We start from the raw sequence: 23,795 nt of genomic DNA on the forward strand, positions 1-23,795 counted from the left end.
ATTAAAAATAACTTCACCTACCCTAGATCTGATTTAACCACACAGGATCCCTCATAAGCTTGGCTCAGAATATTACTTAACCCATTCATACACAATTACTTTCATTGTGCGCAATATGCAATATTTCCTTGTGGTATAGAAATAGACTATGATATCATACAGTTTTCCCTTATGACCTACATCATTCTATTTGACCCAAATATTGTCTCAGCAATGACCTAAACGAGTCTCACATTCGACCTTACGGAGTACATGCTAAAGAGAAAGATTGAATCAAAGTTTCTTAAACCAGTCTAAGGTCTTTGTGGGTATCATGGGTCACCTATTAGTTAGCTCAGACAATTGCAAAAAGGAACAAGGCTCATCTTTTTCTACACCAATAGGTGTTTTGGTCACTAATATAGCATGTGTGGTATGAATCATATGTCATAATGGATCACATAAAAATGTGTGTTAGAATCCATTCCATGCAGGTTACAATTTCTTCACAACTATAAAATCAATCATCATCTAAGAACCCCACAATCACATCCATGCATCAACCTGAACATTTATGATGTTCATACTTAGCTACGTACAAGCTACATGATCTCAAGGACATCAATTTGAGTAGACCATGTCAGCTCCCTTATAAAATCTCATCTTGAACCTTGGTTGAGGTGATAAACACACCATGCGTATACCTCATACTCCAATCTCTCTGATATTGAGGGCATCTTTAGTTGTGCAACTAGTGAGCTTTAGCCCGCCTGCGAATTAAATAATAATCTCTCACTATTATGTGCTTGTGTGTGTTAAAGTGCAAAAATCATCCATGCGAAAACATAATACAAATAACATCCATATTGCATTATAATAGGGTCTCACATCCTACAATGTCATATAAACTCATAGGCTCCCATAGTTCTTACATGAGTCTGACACACTGCCTTGGTACCACCACCATTTCAGTTTAAGAATATCAGTTAACACCACATGTCTATGTGCAACAATATTTCGAACATAGTGATATCTAACATCAATGTGCTTTAACTCTCCACGGTACTTGGGGCCTTTTACAAAAGCAAGTGAAATTGTGTTATCACAAAACACAATGAGGGGCTCATTAGCAATTGCAATAAATACCCAAATTCTGTAAGAATCCTAAACCATATCGCTTCTTATGTTGTTGCACTACAAACAATATATTCAGACTCTATAGTGAAGAGGGTGACACACGACTACTACTTGTTGCACCATGAGATTGCATGCCTCTTAGCAAGAAGACATAACTCAAAGTTGTTTTTGTTCATCTAGGTCGGTTGCCCAATCTGTATCACTACATCCCAAAAACCACATATTGGTTCTCTAGAAACATAGCATTTGATCGAGGTGACCCGAAGGCATTGGAAAATCCTCTTCATTGCTAGCCAATGACCTTCTCCTGGATTACTTTGGTATCGGATAATGAGACCCACAACATAAGAAATATCTGAACGCATGCACAACATCGCGTACATCTAACCACCGCACTTGCATATTAAACCTGGGACATTTTGTTCTTTTTAGTTTCCATCTGCAAATAGTTATCAAGATTAATAATATGCCCTTTCTTGATGGAAGTGTATGGGTTTTGAGTCTTACATGTAGAATCGCTCAAGATTCTTTTGGATATATGTTTCTTGTGATAAAAAAGATACTTCTAAGAGCGATCACTAAGTATATTGATACCGAGTATATAACTCGTCTCAACCATGTCCATCTCAAATTTAGAGGACAACTACTCCTTTGTGGCAAGAAATTGCTCCAATTAATTCCCAGTGAACAAAATATCTTAACATATAAAGGCAATATCCGCATGTTTTTCCTTTTTTTTTTAATGTATAAACATTGTTTGAAACCATATATGGACTTTTTGAGCATGTACACTTTACACTCATGGCCCGAGGCTACAAAACCTTTAGGTTGCTCCAGTCTTCACATCCATTTAGAAGAGCTCCAGATCCAAATATATGATGACTACTTGGATTAGGCAAATTGAGGTTATTTTCACCCACTAGGGAGAATGCTTCATCGCATTCCACTCTGTCAATTTAGGTGAACCATTTCCATGTTGGTCGGGCTTTATACTTATCTATAGTTTCATCCAGTGGTTAAAAAACAGATCAGTGCCCCGGATCGGGCACCCCGAAAACCCATCCGGATGGGTGAATTGACGGTTTGGATCGAGAATCGGCTGAATCGGTTGGATTTGACAATAAAAAAAAATTTAAAAAAAATTAAAAAAACATTATAAATGTTGTTTTTTAGGAATCCATTAAGAAATGGGGTACTACATTATTAACTTTCATTTTTTTTCATCAATATATGAATATTGAGATGTTCTTTCCCTGTACGAATTTATGTTAACTATTAAATTTACATCACACGAAAAAAAAATCATAGAATTATCACGGATAAAGTATATAATCATACATGGACTACAATAAAGAATGGATTAAATCGATGAAAAATGGCCACCAAAATCTTGAATTGGCGGAAAACCCTAATCCACTAAAAAAAACCCAAATTATTACAACCTAACTATAATATTATATACTGAAATTGAAATTGTTGGTTTACATTTTATAATTATTTTACTATACAAATAATAACAAATCCAAAATAATTTAAACTATATTATTGACAACTGTAAGAAAAATAGTACATTGCATAATTTATAATGCAAATAAATTAATAAATAAAATACAAGATTTGGTTATCAATGTAGAAATTACTAGAATGTATACCAATTTTCGAAAGAGTAATGATCCTATGAGACCCTCCCTCACCCATGTGTGTAGGACCCCAAAAGATCACCATTAAATAGGACACAGATCTCTAGAACAGTCAAGTCCCACACTCTTATGATAACTTTTCTAAAGATCCGTGTCATATTTAATGGTGATCCTTTGGGGTCCTACACACATGGGTGTGGGAGGGCATTATAGAATCATTGTTCTTTTTGAAATAACACTTTAATTTTCAAAAATCTAATTTTTTAAGTTTCTAGAATAAATTTAGTGGAAGAGATTGTTAGTAGAGAGAGAGAGATTTCAAATGGCCTCATTGTATGAACCCTATCTTTAAATTAATATTCCTAAATTTATGTTAAAGACCACCATGTTATAAAAAATATATATATAATTAGACCACTTATTCCTATGGGAAAAAAAATTAACAATAGGCATTCATAAATGAGAGAGAGAAAAAGAGTTAACATACTTCAAGCCTATATTGTATTACTTTTGCATATCTAATTTAAACGTACGATAATCGCAACTCAAATGCGGGCTTGAAAAGCATGATACTTGTTGTATACTTTTTATTTATTTTTTGACAATAAATACTTGTCGTATTACATTTTTTTTTTTTTGACAAGAAAAATAAGAACACGGTGCTGCCCAGGTAACTTTTTTTTTTTTTTTGACAAGAAATATTTATTTATTTTTTAACAAGAAAAACAAGAAGACAATGCTTCTTAGGTAACTTCTTTTTTTTTTTTTGAAAAAAAATTAAGTTTGAATTAGGAACCTTTTGTGTACAAGACGGAGGTGATAACCAACCACACCACAATGTCTTATCTTTTATAATAAAAGGTTATATTGTATTACCTTTTCAAGCCTAACTACCATGCTCAAATCCCACATCGAAAAAATAAGAGAAGTTTGTCGTCAATAAAACCCTCATCAGTACCATGTTTCATTGCGTGCTTGAAAAGCATGATCAAGCATGCGGCTCATAGGGGCAGTTGTGGTCATACTTGTATAATGCCATAATTACCCCTTTTTAAAGAAAAAATGCAAAAATGCCCTCTAACACGGCCATGTCATAATTCGTTATATGACGTTTTGTGACGTCATAACCTATTTCGTGACGTCAAAATCGCCCGACTCGCTCGGTTCCGTTCTAAACACATGCGGTTTCCTGTTTTGAGCTAGAATCGACATGGGGTGCCTGATTCTCGTGTCTAATCACTCGAGTCTGTGCTGACTTGGCGATTTTTAAACCATTGGTTTCATCTACCTTTTTCTTGACTTTCAAGACCCACTTGTCTCCAATAAGTATTTATTAGGCGGCGGATCCACAAGTTCCCAGAGTTGATTTTGTTCCATGGAACTAAGCTCCTCTTTCATGACAGACATCTATCAATCCGTATCAAGAGAATTCAAAGCATCCTGGAATGAGGTAGGCTCATCAGCATCAAGTGAAATGCATGTGAGAACTCCTATTTCGAAATGTATATGAGGAGATTTTCCATGTTTACTCCTTCGAGGTTCTTGTAGGAATCGCAAGTGCCTCTAGCATGGTCGATGACTCAATCTAAGTCGTTTGTTCATTCTCCAATGGCTCACTTCCACTTTCATTAACAATCATGGGAGAACTACTACTATTGCCCTCAAGTGGAGGAACCACCTCAATGTATGTCTACGATTCAGGCTCCTCAAAGAGCTCTTTAGACATAAGAGGCCACTTCCTATTAAGGAATTTTATCTCTATAAAATCCACATTCATAGGAATTTTCTTCATCACGCCAAATCACGTTTTTGACAGATACATATCAAAAAATGCACTCAACAGACCACCTATCAAGCTTTCCTGTCAACTGAGAATGGATGTGAACATACACATTTGATCCCCAAGGACATAAATGAGGAAAATCTGGCTCTCTATCGATCCATAACTCATAAGGGGCATTAGGAATGCAATTTGATGGTACTTTGTTCAGGACATACATTGCAGCACTGAGTGCATCTCCCCAAAATGATATTTGGAGGTTGGCATCAAGCATCATAGACATCACCATACCCAACAAGTACAGTTTAGTCCTTTTATAACACCGTTTTGCTGTAGAGAATAGGGCATCTTTTTTTTGTTATAGGTTCCCCCATCTTTCAAAGCTTTCTAAATAGATCAGATAAGTATTCTCGCTTATCAATGGAAAGAATCTTAATTCTTTTGTCCAACTGATATTCAACCTCTAGCATAAAATAGCGAAAGCAATCCATTGCTTGCAATTTATGTGAGATTAGATATATATACCTATAACGAGAGTAGTCATCTATAAATATGATAAAATAATGAGAACCATTATCGTTCATCTCATTAAGCGGACCACAAATATCTAAATTGTACCATCTCTAGAAAGGCAGGTTGCTTTCTTTGCTTTAGACAAGGGTTTTGTAGTTGATTTTTTGGCAATACGTGATTCATACATAGGTAAGTCTATTTCGGATAAAGACAAAAATCCTTCTTTGGCTAATCGGATCATCCTATTTTTTCAGCAAGCCTAGTATGCTACATCATGAAATTGTGTTTGATGGAAAAGGTGGGAAAGATGAAGATGTCATATAAGAAAAATGAAGTGAAGCATAACCTCATCAATATCCCAAACAAACAAGTTATTCATGATTTGGCCATAACACTAAAAATTGTCCTTAAAGATAAATGTAGCATAATTAAGCATAAAATTAATAAAACATCTCCAACTAAACATAAAACAGAAAATTCTTCCTAGGGGCATAGAGGATGTCATGATGAAGAAGGATCTGTCCACTTTAGAACTGGAGTTTTTATGTTCCAACCCCTAACACATCCTCTGATGTGCCCTATAAAAATCTTATGGCTTCCTACTGATAAACATTTGGAGCATTACGAACCCTTGTCAATCCTTAGCTAGATACCTTGTATCCACACCTACCCAGTAAATTGTGAATGAGGAAAAAGTACTTGTATGCAAACATTGCAAAGCTAGGGAAATTAGTTTGTATCTTTCTAGGTTTAGGGCATTCACAAGCAAAGTAGCCTTTCTTCTCATAATTGTATCAAGCCATCTCAAATTTGTCCCTTGTGGGCCTTCCACATCTATGTTTGGCCTTTTTCTTTTTCTCAATCTCCTTACTTAGGTTGCTCCTTCCTTAAAGGTGCCATATTCTTTGACTTACCTCGCGGCTTATGGCCTTGAGGTTACTAGCTTGGACAACTAAGGTAGTTCCAGATCCAAAAGATAGGTGTAACTCAACCTCAATCTCAACGTGATGTAAAAAATGGGAAGAAGTTGTTACAACCTCATTGTGTAAAATTATGACTTTATATTTTCCCATAATTTTGGAAGACACTTAAGTAACCTAAGCATCTATTGCTCATGACTGAGTTTATTTCCAGCTGCTTCAAGGTCATATAATGTTTGAGATATTTTTCTTACATGATCTGCCATCGACACATTTGGAGGCATTTTGTATATCTCGAAAGCCATAGATAAGACTTGCAACCGAGTATCATAAGTTCTAACATACTTCTGCTAGAGTGCATCCCACATAGCCCTCGCTATTGTGAATTCCTCAAATTCCAAATATGAGATTATCAACGATAGCACTTATAGCTATGGTAAGCATTATCCCATGCCTCATACTCTTGGAGAAATTCCTCTGCAACAACTTGTTTGGATTTTTACTTAATGGTAGTTAGTGTTCAAGAGTACATTGCTCATTTAGAAAGAATTGCATTTGCCTATACCACATAGGAAAATTGCTCTCACTCAACTTTTCACCTTTAGTCAAAGCCACGATCACATTTTTATAAGTCATTCTAAGTTCAAAACAATAAAAGAGACATCGATTAATATGGATATTTGATGGTTTATTTGATCAATGATTACGCTTAGATTATCATTTTTACACTTGCTCATTTTATATTTACTTGTAAAACTTGATCAAAAGTCTTGATATGAAAATTTCACATAGCCACATTGAGCGTTTGCTTGTAATCAATTCTTTCTCAGATCCGGATACCTCATAATTTGCAAGCAGTGCACTGTCCTAGTTGCCCTCCCATTGAAAAGGAGAGGTTAGATGTTAGCTCATAACACCAAAAGTGAGTTGGGCCCACCATGCATGGCTTGCAAGGCCTATAAAGATTAGTTAGCCATTGTGCTCATAGTCTAAGAGGCCGCAACTCGTATACATGCATAAAGCTGGAGATTCTTTAATGCATATGCCTTGCATATCTATATAGTCGGTGCATAAGGCTAAATAGCACACCTACACATGGTCTCAACCTAAGCAGCATCTACGCTTGGTAACATCATAGGCCAAACCATTGTCTAGCCTTCACAAGCAAAGCAAAAAAATGGGTCATGGCTCGTTCTAAGTGGGAACAACATACTATGAGTAGGCAAACACCAATGAAATCTTTGTTTCTCTAAAAAAAAAAATAGGATTTTCTTAATCTAAAAAATGATAACGCCGGCATAATCAAGAACCCGATTCCAACTTGGCTCTGATATCAATATTGGAAGAACCAGTCCAAAACCGCAGTGGAAGAAAAAAAATTAAACAACTAGAAACTGAATATCATACCTAAACACTCGTAATCAACTTTCAATCAGTTAGGAAAGAGGAGCCATTCTTAGAACTTGAAATTCTTTTTTCCTCTTTATATCAATACATTCGAGGTTGAGATGATCAATTGGAAGGTTTTCCAACTTTAGAACACTCTTTTGTAATAGATTTTGGAGATGCATGTTACTTTTCTATAGTATAAGGTTACAACCTTATATATTTTTCCTTTTATTAAAAGGAAAAGGGAGAAGTTCAATGAGATCTTGCTAAATTCAGGTAACTTTCTCTGCCCCGGTTACACGAGAGAAACCTGTTAGTCCCGGTTACATTGGTGCACCCCCTATCTAAAGTTCACAAGCAAAAACTTCTTTTCTTATTCATATTTTTCTGAATTTTTCCTCCTCTTTCATCTTTGTTTCTCTCCTTCACTCATTTGGAGCCGTCTTGTGACACAAGGTCCCACTACCTCTTAGTGGAAGTGAGCTGCCTCTTGCCCTACCAATTAATTATTAGGTGGGAGTCATGTCCATTTCATATTGTCGACTTTCCACTTAGCGGTTCTCTGCTCCAATCTAAATGGCTCTAACTAGAGGTCACTGGTCGGATCTTTCTCTAAATAAATAAAGTAAAAAATTTAAAACAATTCTACGAACATCTCGTATAGAAATTATTTCTCAACATTTATATTTTGAGTAAACCTTACAATAGCTGAGAACTATAATGAATAGGAATATAGGTGGAATGGGAGCCATCAGATCTTCATCACGTGGTTCAGAATGCATATCACTATATGAATTTTAATATTTTCTAAAAATCGGATCATAATGAAAGTTTAGAAGTATATACTAAAAAGTAGGGCGCACAATTAAAAAATATATAAAAATATTTTCCAGCATAAAAAATGACCAAATACCCCTGAAAAATAACGGGGGTAATTTAGTCATTTTAAATTACTAAAAATATTTTTTTATATATTTTTATATGGTGCGCAATAGTATTAGGTATATACACCTAAAATTTCATCTTAATCAGATTCATAGAAAAAAATTAAAATTAAAATAGTGATATGTATTTTGAACCACTCGATGATGTTCTGAAGGTTGGAATTCCACCTATATTACTATTCATTATAGCTTCCCAGCTATTGTTAGCTTTTTCCTTATATTTTACATTCATATCCTACATCTTAAGGGCAAATCTAATCTTTCAATTTTATTTTTTTCAAATACATTAGATTTGGCTCAAATTTTACATGTCACATCAATGCTACCACAGAAAATATAAAGATAGTCAATTGAAATAAAATGTCCATAATGACTCCATCATCATCATCATATCATCCAAGTCTTATCCCAATTAATTAGGGTCGTCTACATGAATCTTGCTCCTCCATTCTTCTCTATTAATGACCAATAACATTCGTTAAGGATTTATGATAAGATGTGGCAAAGTTTTATATTAGCCACTTACTAACCCAACACAACCTACCTCGGCTTAGAATGAGTTATGGGAAAGTTTAAGATCCTCACCCTTCTCAGACCAAAATACCTAAACTAACTAAAACACTCTAAAATTTGCAAGGATATTTTGGTAATTTATTTGTACTTAATTGTTTTTATATTTTTACAATTTTTTTATGATAAACATACAAAATTTGAGCTCAATTCGATGTATAGAAAAAAGAAAAATGAAGTGGCAATTGTTCTTTTGAAAAATGGGATATAAGCATAAAATATCGGGGATAATGTTTAAATCAAAAAACACATAGGGGATATTTACATAAATTTCTCAAAAATTTTAAAAAACAAAAGTGATAAAATTTTAAGTAAAACCAATGAAAATTTAGTAAAAAATAAGAATCTTTTTCAAAAAATTGTGGTAAAAATTCTAAACAGTGTAAAAAATTAAATTGCATTTCAAGATTTAGTATATTACCTTAACTCTAATGCCAAAATTCATCGAACTTATTATGGGCCATTGTAAAATCTTTTAGAACTACCAAATGTCAAATTATTCATGTAAAGATGCAATGAGAATTCAAGGGGGGAGAAAGAAAAACGCTTTTTAGTACATCTGGCTGCAACTCATGAATACTAACATACATATTATTCATCTCTCTCGGTTTGCACAACACTTTCATATCTGTAAGTTTACACAACATGGTGTCCATCTCTTTAAGTGCCAATTTCAAACATTAGTTAATAGTAAAGAAGCTCTTTAAACTTGGTAAACACATCACCATGAGTTTGATCGCGAGGCAGACAGGTGCAAGAAAATTTAAATCAAACTAACTCATATCGTGGAAAAAGGAATTGAAGTTATTGACTAAATAACTTTCAGTAAAAATTCCCTAATTCATATGTGAAATAATTGAATTAAAACACACACACATATAGTGAGAGAGAGAAGCAAACACGTCTAGCTTAGCAAACTGGTTCAACATACCTTGGCTTAAATCTTTACTTGAGCTCTTTATGGCGCTTCATAGGACTCCTCATCGAACAAACCCATGCCTGATGATTGTCGTCAACGTGCATCCAAGGCTACCCAAAGACTTTCAAACCAAAAGATGACTACTAAAAAGAATTAAAAACAAAACAAAAAACAAAAAACAAAAACACATATGAAACAGCAAGATCAATGGGACAAGAAAAATAAATGCAAAAATTTAGAAAAATAACCCAAAAAAGCAAGAACTTTGAGCTCTTGACAAATTTGACTCTTTATTTTTAGTCAATTGGTTGGTATGACAGAATGTTACCGGTGATTGAACCGGTCGGACCAGGCAAATTCCTGTTTTGACTGGTTCTTTGAATATCCAGGTTTAGATCTTCCAAACGACTGGACATGGTTCTAGTTGCCGGTTATACTGGTCAGACCGTCGGTCCATTCAGATTTAATAAGTGCGGACTGTATTGTATTTGAATCCTTCATGCATATGGCATATGAAAGCTTCAAAGTCGTAGACTTCTCCATGGTCCCTCAACAAAGACAAATATTGATAAACTTGAATAAGTTGTAATCATGCTTTGCATAAAACCCAGTGGAGTTCTAGCATTCATTGTGGGACAGAGGATATGGGCCTTTGCATGCATTTTTTTATTAAAACTTCAGGTATAATGGGTTTTCTGAAGTGACTAACTGTCATGTTAACATCATTTTCTTTCAGAAAAGATGCACATTCCATGCAGACACGTTTGTTTCACAGAAAAGTTCTCTCAAAAAGTTCTTTCGCACTGGATTAATGCTTTCCCATGTTTATTCCATGGGAAAGTGTAGCATGAGAGAAAGTACTGCTCTACACTGAAAAGGGCGCACAATGCATTTTGCATTTTGGTGGGAAGCGGTTTCATACCTATTTAGGTATGAAAACACTTTTTCATAGGCAGGAAGCTCTCTCCGAAAAGAACTCTACGGATAGCAAGTTGCTGAAACAAATGAGGCTTTTGGCCTTTCCAATACCACTTCCAAATGATAATCCACATTCTAGAAACCAAAAAAGTGAAATAAGAAAACAAGGAGTAAAATCTGGCACTTGACTTGGTGATTAAGATCACAACAAAATGATCATTGGAAATAAATAGCTCCTTCTAGGACCTTTTCTTGGGTTCTTTTGGCACATTCTTGAGAAGTTAGTTTACAAAAATCATAAACTCCGAAAAGATTTTTTAAGAGGTTGAACAAGAGTTTGAAAGGGTTCCTCACTCGAACCTAGTACAGGCTATTATATCGTTTTTTGTTTTTTTGGAATAGGGAGTACGGGCTATTATATTCATCCACATCTTTCCATCTATGCATTTTTCTTACACACATCAATCCTCTATCCATAGCTATTAAAAATAATAGCAAGGCTTCTAGCGTGAATTACAAGGACATATGAATCTAAGTATAATTTTAGATGCAATATAAAATGCCCATACATAAGGGAGGAAATATGAACTGTACACTTCATTCAGTTCTGTGAACCCCTGAGTTATCACTGATCCATGAAGTTAAAACAGTTCAATTTTTTCCCAGGGCAGAATCAGAAACTCCAACTATTGTCCATTTCTTCAATATATGATAACTATCCTTTTGCTTTTTCTATTTTTTTAATTTTTTTATTTCCTAAGCATTTTTCTGAATGGTTCAGCAGTTGGAACCGAATTGCAGCCATCAGCAACTAAATCAAGCCGAAGCCTGATTCCTTGTATTGTTTGGCTTCTAGAAACATTGTGAAGTGCAGATGCTCAATTTGTTTAGCTAAAAGTTCATTAAATACCATGAAAGAGTAAATAGAAGTTCAAGCTCTTTTATCCTGACAATGCAAGTTTTATACGCACTCTTGGTATTTCACAATGGTTCTTTCAAGATCTCTACTAGAGACAACCAAGTGGACAACTTCATTTAAAAACTCAATAGAACTTAATTTTGGGGAGGCTTAAAATAATAGTTGCACCAAAATCTAACCAGGAGTGTGATTTACCAATTAAGGCATTAGAAAGCATCGAACACAATTTTGTAGTACAGGGTGATGCACCTTAACTTCAGTTAAGAGGATTACTCTAGCAGTAGTTCCTTCTTTCCATTTCAACTCTCCCAAGGCCTGAAACAATTGAATGCGTGAAATATTCTATGAAGGTTCCTGTCCAAGGGGAAAATATACTGTTAAAAAGTAAAAATATGTAGATAGAAGACGAATAAAACACTCAATAATAATGTAATAGAATAAGGAAGGAACAACACTTCATAACTCATACAGGATCATTTAACAATAGCAATGTACTGATGTGAAGAGAGTATACCTGATGTAATAATTAGCTGGAATATCTATACTTTCATCCCATAAAATATCATGGAAGCAACACTTCATAAATAGAAGCAACACTTATAAACAAACCTTCCATGGAAGAGCATATTGAAGAAAAACATGCATCAGGAAGAATCTTGGGAACAAACTTGAATTACACAATTGCCAATAGTGTTTTTCTAATTTCCAAGAGAGCACAAAATAAGTTCTCTGATATCCATCTCATTCTACTATTGAAACAATTTTTTTCTGTTTTTTGTACTTTTTTCCAAATATAGAGCAATAGAGCACCTTAACATAAAAGGTGCACAAATTTCACAAAAAATATCTATTCCAATTCGTATGTTATTTTGCTCTCTCGTTGATTCATATTCTAAATCACAATCTACCAGAACAAATGATTTTTAGGATATCAAACTGAGTAATGCAACAAGTGCAAAACAGTAAAAGATTTATGTTGAATTAAAAAAGTTACTGGGAAGTTTTTAGGTTTTTGGATCTTCAATGAATGTAACCTACTCAAACAAACAAAGTTTTAAATCGTTGAGGTTAGGGAAAGAAATGCACATTAACTTACTCAACTACCTTACTATTTGGAAGAGGTAGATATGTTGTCTAGAAAAACATTTCAGTTTAAGATCTCGTCTTCCTCTACTCTTCAGCATACTTCATGATTTATGCATTTTCTGCAGTTTAAAACAAAAGAAAGAAAATACAATGAAACCCATTAGGCCACTTGAATATAGAAAAGAGAGAATGAGGACGATGGCTCCATCCTAAGGAGCGCCTCTCGGCCATCCTCTCCCCTTCAGAACCCCCTCTTCCCTCCCTCCCTCCTTCCCACCCCTTCCCTCCTCTTCGCATCCTCCCCTCTCGCCTTCTCTCCCTCCCTTCTACAAAAACTATGCACACCTTATTAAATCGTCTATGCCGCCTTCTGCACCCCAACCTTTTGGCTCCCATTCTCTTCAATTCCATTCCAATGAGCCTTCACCTTCCCCATCTCCTTCCACCCCCCACCCCCTCCCCCCCCCTCCCCCCCCACCCCCACACACCTTCTATATCTTTGCAGGTGACAGTCACACTTCTTTTCTCAAAAAAGCTCTACAGCTTTCGCTAGTGGGTCGTTGTCACTCGAAACATAACGACATCAAAGGCATTCAATGTTGGGCTGTGGAGGATTGGAGAGTCACGGATTTGTCTTGCTGGACGCTTTCCTCAGGTAAGATATTATTCTCCTTCTCTAAAAATGCCCTTCGCTATGCTTTAAGGAACTGCAACTGGTGCTTCTCTCTCTGTCAAGATGGCACAAAGAATTGGGTGCAAGCAAGTCCCTCAAGATATGGCTCAAAGCTTCCCATATCTCCCTTCACACCTGGAACGTCAACACATTCAAGAAGATTGGGTAAGCCTGCAGTAACTTCATCACTGTCCATTGGAAGTCTGCTAAAATCCTCCCTCTGGGTACTATCCAATTGCTCATTGAAACCCATTTTCCCTCCCTCCTCCCCTCTGCTCTCTAGCTAGAGTTTCCCGGACTCTTCTTTTATGTCCCCATCTCCTAGTCTTAGACCTCCCTTTCGCCCTGCCAGGCTCTGGACTATGGTTTCCCTTCCCTAGTCCAAAAACTCTGGAGCACAATTCTTCCTTGCCTACTCACAGTGGACCACAGTGTCCTGCAAGCGCCGGGCAAAAGATCTTCGCCATCGCAGATCTTGGCATCGAAGGGCCTACCGTGATCCCCAACCCCCTCCAATGGTAGCGGTTCGTAACCCCAATCTGATGGCCCAACTTGCCCCCCTCGCATAACCACACGTCAACAACCATGCCCTTCTTTCTCAGACATATGTCGGTGGCCTTGACCATTCCTCGGACTCCCCTTCGACCCCATTAGTGCCAGATGGCCAGGTGGCACCACACCATGCAGCCCACCTAAAAACGACACATCACCCTGCCGAGTTGGCACTCTGCCGTGAGAAGCAAGCCACCAAGGTTTCGCTCCCGCCTTCCCCCCCTCACATGATATTATCTCGACCTGTCACATGATACACACCACCTATGCCTCCCAGATCAAGCCATGTGGAAAGCAGGCTCTTTCGCCTTAGTCCATCAGTCTTCAATCTGGGTCTGTCGTCTCACCCTCCCTCCATTCATCCCGAGACTCAGTGCCCCTATGCCAACCAGGTCGCATCCTCGAAGCAGCCCCCAGTTGAGCCCTTCCCTGAATCTGTTTATTGCAAGGGGTTGACATCTTTCGCCATCCCTTCCTCTTCCTGTTCCTCCCCAACCCCGCTCTGTTTTCCCCTTACCAGTACTTCCACATCTCTTTCGTCTCAGGCATTGGTGTCACCTACACTCTCGGCCTCAGCTCCTTTGTCTTCACACCCTGGCTCAACATTGACGATGTTCCCTCTTGGTGGGTCAAAGCCCAGCCTCGTCTCTAACCCCACCTTGTTCGCGTTTACCGCCTCCCCTCTCCCTGACCTCTCGCCTTGTTTCTCCCCTTCACTCCCTTCTTTCCCTCTCCTTCTTTCCCTCTCCTTCTTCACCCCTCTCAACCTCACCCCCCTCTTCTTTCGCAGTCTACTTCCCTGGCCATGGCCTTCTCCCTGCCTCTCCACCACTTCTCTGTTCTATCCCCGTCTCCCTCCTCCTCTTTCCTGTCCCATACTCCCGTCCCTTCACCCTGTTCTCAGACTCCTTCCCACCCCCTAACAGTTTTTGCTAGCCCCCTAACTCTCCCTCCTCCTCTGGCTTCCCTTTCCCCCTCCTTGTCATCTTTGCCTTCGTTGGCTCTCTCTACCCCCATCTCTATCGGTGATCCCTCTCCTCTTCTGGCCCTTCCTCCGGGCTTCGACCTTCCCTCTCTTTCTCTTCCCTGCCTATTCCACCCCTCTCCTCTCTCTACCCATCCTCCCCCCATCAACTCCCTCTGGATGGCTAGATTCTTGCTGGCGACCCTTTTCCCCTCCCCTTCTATGCTACAACCCTGTTCAGCATTTCAGAATCTTCTGGCTCCTCGAGGGCTCCTCTAGACTCCTTACAAGACAAGTCAATCACCTCAGTTGACTCCACTTTTGTCTAGGAAATGGACATGGCACAAGGCGACATGTCTCAGGTCCTCAAGGTCATGGGTCCAAGTGTAATGGCTCAAAAGAGCTTCTCAAAGAGTTCAAGGCAGAACCCAAAAACAAAAGCTAATGTTAAGGGCAAACAGGAGCTTTCTAACCTCATTTATAGGATTAACTACAGTAAGGGAGAGAACTTGATTTCCCACCCCTCCCCTGGTCTAATTGCACCACCCTTGGCTACGCACAGACCTAGGCACAACCCCTCTGCTGGCCCCCCCTCATGAGGATTTTAATATGGAACATCTAGGGCTTAGGCCAGTCGCATTGAAGGAGGGCTATCCGTGACCTTTGTGCGAAACCGTCCCCTTCCATCCTCGCCTTGGTTGAAACCAAACTCCCTCCCCCCACTCTTCCATTAATTTGGCATATTTGGGGCCATAGACCTAGACAATCTCAAAGCCTCTTTCTAAGCAGAGCTCAAATCCCTAGCCTCGGTCGCCCCCTCTGTGTGGTGCTTAGGAGGGGGCTTCAATGTCACCCAGCGGTCCCACAACCGGAAGTCCAACCCATCCATCACTCCTACCATGATCCATTGTTCTAATTTCATGTCCCATAATCAGCTTGTTGATATTCTGCTAGAAGGGGCCCAATTTACATGGTTCAATCACTCTTCCATTCCTTCACTATCCAAGATTGACCACTTTCTTATCTCCTTCGATTTGGACAACCATTTCCTGGGTTCCCACTCTGTCACTCTACCCAAACCCACTTCAGACCATTGTCAGATCCTCCTCGACACCCAAGCTATCTCTAGAGGGCCTAAACCTTTTTGCTTTGAGCTTGCCTAACTCAAAGAACCCAATTTCCCCAATCTTGTGAAATCATGGTGGAAGTCCTTTTCTTCAACTATGTATGCCTGAGCTAGCTTCCGCCTTCAATGGAAACTGCAACTTCTTAAATCCTCTCTAAAGACGTGAAGTTCCCAGATCCCCGATAATTTCCATGCTCAAAAGGAAGCCCTTCTTCTATCTATTCATCATTGGGACACAACCGAGGAGTTGAGAACCCTTCTGACTGCCGAATTACAGGTCCAGTCTAAAGCCAAATTTGACTACCACCTCCTTCTCGGCAAGGAGGAAATCTATTGGGCCCAAAGAGCCACAGTCAAATGGCTCAAGCTCGACAACCTCAACACTGGCTATTTTCACAAAGTAGTGAACTGCTGGAGACAAGAAAACTCCATCACGCACCTCAAGGTGGGCAACTCGATCCTAGATCAACCTCAACTCATTGGATAAGCAGTGTTCAATTCTTTGCCCACCTTTTTGCCTCCCAGTCAGGGCGAGACCCACAATGGACGATTTATCCTTTCTTACTCTCCCCTAGGAACAATCTAGCTAGTTGGAACAGCCCTTCTCTGAGGAAGAGATTCTGAGTGCCGTCAAAGACCTCAATCCCAACCGTGCCCTAGGACCGAATGGGTACCAAGTGGCATTCTTCAAATCTTTTTGGGAGGGTACTCTGGCTTGATATTCTCACCTTCTTCTCTAAGTTTCATTCCAGAGGAGTAATCGGTAAATCCATGAATGCCACCTTTGTAGCCCTTATTCTGAAGATTGAAGGGGCTGAGGAACTAAAAGATTTCAGACCCATTAGCCTCATCAATAGCTCTTACAAACTTCTCTCCAAAGTCTTGCCACAAGACTCAAGGCTGTCCTCAACTAAGTAATTTCCCCTACTCAGGGAGCTTTTGTAAAGGATCGACAAATCCTCAATGTAGCACTCATTGCCCATGAGTGTATCCATACTTGATACAAATCCAAGGTTCCTGGCCAAATCATCAAGCTAGATTGGGAGAAAGCATATGACTACATTGACTGCTCGATCCTAAATGAGACTCTCAGAAGGATGGCCTTAGGACCCAAATGGAGAAAATGGGTGCATGGCAGTATTTCTAGTCCCGTCTTTTTGGTGTTTGCTTAACGGAACCCCGAAGGGGTTATCCCTGGCCTCTAGAGGCATTTGCCAAGGGGACCCCCTGTCACCCTTCTTATTTGCCATCATGAACGAAGTTTTCAGTAGTTTTATCACTAGGCTCTACCAAGCTGGGATACTCAAGGGCTTCCAGTCTAGTAACCACAGCCCTAACAACTCCCATCTCCAATACGCAGACGACACCTTAGTCTTCTACGATGCCTCTATTCAGCAAGTGGATACCCTTCTCTTCTTAAGGTGTTTCCAATTCGCCACTGGTTTCAAGGTTAACATTTCCAAGACCAAAATGATGGAGGTTAACTCAGATCCTCTGTTTGTACAATCCATGGCTGATAAATGAGGTTTGATGAGCTACCCTCTTCTTACCTCGGTCTCCCTCTGTGCTTAGGCATGCCGCGCCTTCACCACTGGAGCCATATTATTGACAAATTCGACAGAAAGTTGCGGAATGGAAAGGTAGATACCTCTCAAAGGCAGTAGGCTTACGCTTATTTAGGCTACCCTTGCTAATACCCCCATTTTTCAGATGTCTTTATTCCACATCCCCTACTTCGTTGCTGCCAGGTTAGAGAGGATGATGCGTGAGTTCTTTTAGTCTGGGGACAATGGTTATTAGTACCACCTTGTTTCTTGACCCAAACTCTGTAGGCCGAAAGCCCTTGGAGGCTTAGGCATTCGCAATCTCAGATCCCACAATGTCACCCTCTTGGGAAAATGGTGGTGGAGATATGCCACTCAGCCTCAACACCTGTGGAGGGAAGTCATTCACGACAAATATTGTTATGGGAACAATAGTTGGACTACGTGCAAAGTCAGTGGCAATATCTTGGGCTTCTGGAGGTCCATGCTCCATTGCCGTGACCTTTTCTTTCAACATATTTGTTTTCACCCTAGGGCCAGTAACAAAGTGAAATTCTGGTTAGACGCTTGGCTAGGTAGTGTCCCCTCAGCGACCTATTCACCAATCTATTCTCCCTTGCTCGTGATGCTCATTCTTCAGTGGCCGAGAACTTCACTTGTGCTGGGCCAATAAGATCCTGGACCCCTAACTTCAGGAGGCCTTTATTCTATCATGAGCTGGAGAACTTCGGGGCCTTGGCTCATTTGTTACACTCGGTCTTCCTTCCCCTAAGTGGGGAAGACGAGACTATTTGGGCACCTGCTGCCTCTGATACGTTCTCTGTGTCTTCCTTCTTTCGTACCCTTTCCCTTCCCCCTAACCATGCTTCTCCTCCCCTTGTTATTGTTCCAAGGCGTGGTTTCTTTTTATCCCTCCTCACATTCAGGTCCTATGCTGGATTACTCCCTATGAGAGAGTATTAACCATTGACCAAATCCAAAGAAAGGGTCTCCCTTGCCCCAACTGGTGCATCATGTGCATGGCTGCAGAAGAAAGCAATGAACACCTCTTTATCCCCTGTGAGGTGACCAGTGCGTTATGGAGCAACCTGCTCCAACTCTTCAAGTGGTTTTGGGTTACACCACAGTATATTCCGCACTAGTTCGAGGCTTTCCTATCCCCTCCCTGGCCCAAAGCAGGTTGCATTCTTTGGAGAGCATCCATCGCAGCCACTGTTTGGGTGATTTGGACTGAAGGAAACAACAGAACCTTCAAGGGCAAGAGGTCCTCGGTCGCCTCCATGATTGACAAAGTTCGAAGGTCGGTTTCCTTATGGGCCAAAAATCACAAGCTCTATGTCTATTGCGACCTTTACAGCAATTGGCATTCCCTGTTAGCACTGTCAACCCCGACGATCTCACGGGCGTCCCTCTGGAGACCTCCAGAATTGGGGTGTACCAAGTGAAACTTCGATGGTTGCCCCGTTGGCAACCCTGGACCCTCCGGTATACGGGGCCTATTCAGAACCCACGATGGAAGCCCTCTCTTAACCTTCATAGGTACAGCCGACTCAACTCTTGCTGAGGCCCTTGCTTACTGGAGGGCCTTCACAAGTTTAACTCCTCCTGGAGTCCTGTGCTTTGTGTGGAAGGGGATTCAAGGAATGTTATAGCCTGGACCTCCAACCCTTCCTCTTGCCCATGGAGACTCCACCACAACTTTTAGGAGATTCGCATACTGCAGCCGATATCTTGGCTAGGGAGGGAGCCCACTCTAACCCCACTTCAGGGGCCTAGGCGATCATCAAGTGCTTTCCTCCCTTCCTCCTGTTGCTGATATTTTTTTTTCCTTGATGTAAATCACTTTTTGCCCTCCTGGGGCAAGATGTATTCGGCACCCTTTCTTTAGGGGTTGGCATCTTTTGTCACTTTTGACACACCAAATACAAGTAAACGTTCTAAAAAGAAATGAAACCCATACCTGTCTCGCTAGAAAACAATGAACAGAGAATAGAAAAGGGTAAAATGCTAAGCTAGGAATTTCACAACAACATTTCAAGGACAGTAAATTCATTTATTGAATGACAAAAATTACCCTGGCTCCTCAGCAGAATTCATTATGCATTATATAACCTTCACACTTGACAACGAAATCTGAAACCTGACATGCAAAAAGGAAAAGGACAGGTCAAAACATTTTATATCTCTTTATCTTGTAGCCTACTAGCTTATAGAACAAATCAGAATGGAAACTTATTTGTGCATACTGGTTTCTATGAATGCAAGACCAGAATTCACCCACAGAAAACTAAAGAATCCAAGTTTGTTGTTCACTCATCTAGGAGAATGCAGGAAAGCAGAATTGTGGAATTTCATCAGGGAAAGAGCCAGCTCAAGAAAAGGGAATAGTGAAGTAGTTGTCTCCAATTCCCTGTTATGCATGGTCCACTTTCTTTTCTTAAGCTATTTTTCTCTAGTAAGTGAGTTCCACTGTGTTTTGGAATAATGTCTGCTTGCATTTTGGCCCATTTATGCAACTCTAATATCCATACTTTGGAGCTCCAACATTCCATTCAAGAAATGCATCATCTGTGGCTAACCTTTTCTTTCATTTCCTTCAAAACCAATAAAATGTTTCTTTTTGCAAATGGGTGTCATGGTTCAGCTTCCCAGCATCACAACTTCTAATGTCGTGCTTAGAAAATCATGGTTCAGCTTCCCAACATCTGTAACAAACTAGCAGTTAAGAACATTGTCAAGATTATTCTTAGCGCATCTATCAAAAAGTTTCTACAACACTCCATGCTGGCTGCTTCCTCACTCCCCTTTCTTTGAGCTTCATTCTCACACTAGCAGCCTCCAACCACCTCCCGTTCGCTGCATAAATGTTAGAGAGTAGCATATGGTATCCACTTTGCTCTGGATTTAACTCAAAGAGCTTCTCAGACACCAACTCTCCTATTTCTACATTTCCCTGATCACGACATGCACTGAGCAAAGAGCCCCAAGCACTACTTGTGGGTTCAATTGAGATCTCCTCAATGAATTTAAGAGCTTCTGAGAGGAGCCCACCTCGGCTGAGAAGGTCAACCATGCAGGCATAGTGCTCTGATCTTGGCACGATCGAGTAAACTTTGGTCATTAACTCAAAATACTGGAGGCCCTTCTCGACCTCCCCTGTATGTCTACAAACCGATAAAAGGCAAAGGAATGTTACATTATCAGGATCCAGCCCCAACTTCTGCATTTGGGAAAAGAGTTTGTGGGCCTCTTCGACATTCCCATGTATGCCATTTGCTGCAAGCATCGCATTCCATGTGAGTGTTGTTCTTATGCCCATTCCATCAAATACAAGCCTAGCCATGTCTATAGCACCGCACTTTGCATACACATCAAGCAGACAAGTCCCCACAAAAGCATCAGATTCATATCCAAGTCTAATAACCAATGAATGAATCCATTTCCCATGTTGCAACCATGTTGAACAAGCACAAGATGGAAGAACTGAAATAAAAGTCACTGAATCAGGAATAATATCATTGTGCCTAAGAAGGCGAAATAATGTCATAGCCTGACTTGCAAGGGCACTCTGGGCAACACCAGCAATCATGGCATTCCAAATTACAATGTTTCTTGAAGAATTTCCATCAAATACAGATTTTGCTGAATCAAAATCATTGAATTTTGAGTACATGGTTATCAGGGAACTGGCAATGAACTCGTTTGATTCAAGACCTGCTCCAATGACATAGTCATGAATAAACTTTCCTTCTTTTCTCCAACCACTCAGAGAACAAGCTTGAATAAGAAGAACCATGGAGGTCACATCAGGCACCAAGCCCACCTGCTGCATCAGATGAAACAGACTCAATGACTCTCTAAAAAACCCATTTTTACAGCAACCCTGCATCATAGCATTCCATGTGACTAAGTTTCTTGTGGGAATTAGCTGGAATATTGAGCATGACATGCTTAGTCTCCCACACTTTGCATAGAGGTCTAACAAAGAAGTAGCCACAAAAACATCAGATTCTAACCCATTTCTGGCTGCATAACCATGGACAATCTTCCCATGCTTCAAATCTAAGCTTAGGGTACATGCTAAGAGGATATTGACAAGTGTAATGGCATCGGCTTTGTACCCAACAAACTGCATGGACCCAAGAAGTTCAAATGCTTCACGAAAACATGCATTCTCAGCATACACATAGATCATGGTATTCCAAGTAATTGTATTCCTTTCACACATAAACTGGAAGCAATTATGAGCGCTGGTAATGCTTGCACATGCACCATACATACCGATGATAGAGTTTAGAACAAATGCATCAGAATCAAATCCAAAAAATATGGCTTGACCATGGATGCACATGCCCTGATTGAGTTGTTTAGATTGCTTCACAGCCTGCAAAGCAGCCACCAGAGATTCTGAACTAATTCTATTTTCAAAGACTCGTAAGTTCTTAAACATCATTAATGCCTTGCTAGGGTGACCAGCCCTTACAAACCCATCAATCATTACATTCCAAGAAACCAGATTTCTTTGAGACATTCTATTGAAAAGCTCAAGTGCAGAGTATACACTTCCACACTTGCAATACATGACAAGTATGGAATTATCAGCATAAAGATCCAAGAAGTAACCTGATCTAACTATACAATCATGGATGTATTTACTTTCTTCAATGTCCCCTAATTGAGCACAAGCATGAAGGATCGCCTCCAATGTGATCAAATCACAAATGAGCCCCTCCATTTGCAATCTATAAAACATTTCCAATGCCTTTTCAGGAAATCCAGTATGTGTATACCCCGAAATCATCACATTCCATGATACCAAGTCTCTTCTAGACATTCTTTCAAAAAGCCGCTCCGAAAATTTTATATTATCACACTTGTTATACATGACCAAGAAAGAATTATGGAGAAACACATCACTTTGTAGGCCTTGTCGAAGAACATAGCCATGAAGCACCCTTCCAAGATCCTCAAAACCCGAGTCTGCACATACCTGAAGCAAAATTGAGATAGTCAGATAATTGGGTTTTAGAGAAGTTAACATCCTGTGAAAGAGTACCAAAGCCTCGTGCACATACCCCATCCGAGAATAACCAGCTATCATCGCATTCCAAGAAGCAACATCTCTCTTAAGAATTTTATCAAATACTTTACGAGCACTTTGAATATCTAAAAATTTGGCAAACATATCAACTATTGCAGTGGCTATAATGACATCTTCATCAAAACCCAACTCCAAAATATGCCCAAAAATTGCTTTACCCAACTCAGCATTCGATGACTGACAAGATGCCTTGATGAGAATAGGAAACATGGAAATGTCAGGTTTTATGCCACAAGCACTCATGTGGCAATAAAGAGTGATGGCTTCTTCAACACCACCTCTTTTGCAACTCTCTCTCATCCTTGAGATCCATTCCGATTCCGAAGCATTTGCTCTGGTAATTTTTTCACGAACGGAGTCATCAAAAGATATTAGAAGCTTGGATGCATGAGAATGGAGGAGCATGAGAGAAGAAGAATTAAGTGAGAGCCTATATTGGAGAGGGAGAAGAATATTATAGCCTCTAAAACTCGGGAATTTCCATGGAACTCTCATGCCCCTTTTTGGGTTATGAAAGTGCCAAATCCCCTTCTCTCTCTCTTCCTTCCCCAGCAGAACCCCTCTTCCCTCTCTTCCTTGGTGACCTCAAGCTCTCTCTACCCAAGCCCATTCTCTCTCTCTGCTAACCCAGCTCCCTGCAACCCCGAGTCTCCCACCCAATCGCGTATTCTCTCTCTAGCTAACCGTTGAAGGCATATCAGTGACGTCTCATGATTCTACCCTTCATTTTTAATGTTCTTTATTCATTACATTCTCTCTTCTTCTTCTTTTTTATCTAAATATACCACAAAAGAAATTTACGCATAAAATATGGCAATGAAGAACAGAGGTTTAGAGAATAGAGGGAAGGGGATGGAAAAAAGTGTGGGATGGCTTCCTAAAGAAGAGGGATTTAGCCCTAGACAGGAAGGGAGGGCATCTTCCTTTTTTTTTTTCATTTTTCTTTTTTTTTTTCTTTTTTTTTTCTTTTTGTTTTTCTCTGGTTAGAGAGGGAGAGGGAGAGAGTTTTTGGTGTAGATTTTGATGGGAGCACGCATACTATGCTTTTTGTATTTTGTGGGAGCATGTTATGCATCTACTCCCTCGTATGAAATACCTATTTAGAAAGATTATTTTAATAC

At 39.7% G+C, this 23,795-nt stretch overlaps 1 non-coding gene across 31 annotated transcripts; it reads right to left on the reverse strand.

Annotated features, from left to right (window-relative positions):
- Positions 1-366: 366 nt before the first annotated feature.
- Positions 367-23,309, reverse strand: LOC105421719 (pentatricopeptide repeat-containing protein At1g06140, mitochondrial). 31 transcript variants are annotated; one of them, XR_016049281.1, is made up of 6 exons: positions 22,649-23,309; positions 20,153-22,563; positions 19,648-19,713; positions 11,902-11,982; positions 9,804-9,931; positions 367-749 (listed from the first exon to the last, which is right to left on the reverse strand). It is a non-coding gene; the product is annotated as a pentatricopeptide repeat-containing protein At1g06140, mitochondrial (transcript). The 31 variants fall into 31 exon arrangements; XR_016049279.1 differs by having other exon boundaries at positions 11,878-11,982; XR_016049276.1 differs by having other exon boundaries at positions 19,855-22,563.
- Between the last annotated feature and the right edge of the window lie 486 nt (positions 23,310-23,795).

Source organism: Amborella trichopoda, chromosome 2 (genome assembly GCF_054954075.1).
Source record: "Amborella trichopoda isolate Santa Cruz 75 chromosome 2, AtrichopodaSantaCruz75HAP2 v2.0, whole genome shotgun sequence".
Taxonomy (NCBI): Eukaryota; Viridiplantae; Streptophyta; class Magnoliopsida; order Amborellales; family Amborellaceae; genus Amborella; species Amborella trichopoda.